The 1,875-nt window shown below is 40.7% G+C and overlaps 1 protein-coding gene across 1 annotated transcript in view; it reads right to left on the reverse strand.

Annotated features, from left to right (window-relative positions):
• LOC106873291 (uncharacterized) overlaps positions 1-1,875 on the reverse strand; it is a 128,524-nt gene that overhangs the window by 32,061 nt on the left and 94,588 nt on the right. The window lies entirely within an intron of this gene.

A 1,875-nucleotide genomic window follows, 5' to 3' on the forward strand; every position in this document is an offset into this window, starting at 1 on the left:
ATATATTATACGTCTTGGGACCACTGCTTTTCGTCGTAGATCTCTCAGATATGCCCTCAACTGCCCGGATAGCCACCTTTGCTAGCTACGCAGACGATACGAAAGTCTCGCAGAAAATACAGAACCCCAGCGATGTTGTACACTTGTAGCAGGAGTTGGACTCAATTTACAGATGGGATAAGGATAATAATATGCAGTTTAATGCTGAAAAATTCCAAGCCCTGCGCTACCAGCGTCCGAAACTGAATATAAAACTTACAGAGTATACTGGTCTACAGGAGATTACAATCCCAGAGCCTAAATCAGTGAGGGACCTGGGTATCGATATGAGTGATGATACCTCTTTCCAAGTGCACATTACCAGGATGGCGACAAAGTGCAGACGACTGGCAGGATGGATCCTGAGAACGTTCAGAACCAGAGAAAATGAAACCATGATGGTCCACTGGAGGACATTACTCCTCAGCCGCCTAGATTACTGCACCCAGCTATGGTCACCCAACAGTGTAATATTAACAGCGGACCTTGAAGCAATCCAGCAAAGCTTCACAAAGAAGATTGTCTCATTGCAACAACTACTAGGAAAGACTCTATTCTCTGGAGCGAAGGCGGGAGAGGTATGCAGTAATATATATCTGGAAGATCCTGGAAGGAATTGTGCCAAATTTTGGCATTGAAAGCTGCACCAATGCCAGAACGGTTCGACACAGCACAGTACCAAAGATCCGAGCAATGTCATCGCGCTTCAGGACCAGTTACTGCAACAGCCTGGGTTTCAGGGGCCCACAGCTTTTTAATATTCTCCCAAAAACCCTGAGGGACCTACACAAAGTGGATGTATGTGTTTTCAAATCAAAACTGGACCTCTTCTTGTATAGAGTCTCAGATGACCCTACCTCACGGCAAGGGGTGCAAATGAGGGTAGCGACATCAAACTCCATTTTTCACCAAGTGTCACATATTAGACGAAGTTCTCAGTATTAACAGTGTAGCAAAACGGCGGTATCCCATCATGGCCGCAGCTCTGAGCTAAAACTACAAAAAGAAAGAAAAAAGAATATATATATATATATATATATATTGAGTTGGCAAGGAAGTAATTTCGGTTTTTTAGTGTGAAATAGTTGTTTTTTTTTTTCATACAAATAATGGACTTTAATCAATTATATATTTTCCATTTTGCTCAACTTCGAAATAAAAGTTATCTAATGGTGCAAAGTCAGGATTAAAAGGTGAATGTGACATCACTTCCCAACCTTTCACGAGTTAGCAAAGACGAGTGTGGTCTAGCGTTGTCATGGTGGAACACGATTCCTTTACGATTTGCCAATTCTGGCCATTTTTCTTTGTTTGATTCCTCCAGTTTCATTAGTTGTTGACAGTAAACATCTGGATTGATCGCTTGGTTCCTCAGAAGCAGCTCAAAACACACAACGCATTTGTAATCCCACCAAATTGACAGCATGACCTTGTTTTGATGCAATTCAGCTTTCGACGTGGTTTGTGCTAATTCATTACACTTAGACCATGATCGTTTTCGATTGATGCTATTGTAAACAATCCATTTTTGATCACTAGGGATAATTCGTTTAAAAAAAAAAAGCTTGATTTCATTTCGTCGTGTTAAGTGAATCTCTTTCAATTTATGTGGAGCCCAAATATCGAGCTTCTTCACGAGTTCAAGACATTTTCAGTGATTTTTAATTGTGATACATTTAACCTCTCTGCAATCTCTCGCACAGTTATATGACAATCAGATTCAATTATGGCATTGATTAGATCATCATCAACTGCAGTAGGTCGACCAGAACGTTGGTCATCTTTGAGTGAAAAATCTCCAGAACGGAATTTTTAAAACCATTTCTGACATGTGCG

This window comes from Octopus bimaculoides, chromosome 11 (genome assembly GCF_001194135.2).
Source record: "Octopus bimaculoides isolate UCB-OBI-ISO-001 chromosome 11, ASM119413v2, whole genome shotgun sequence".
NCBI lineage: Eukaryota > Metazoa > Mollusca > Cephalopoda > Octopoda > Octopodidae > Octopus > Octopus bimaculoides.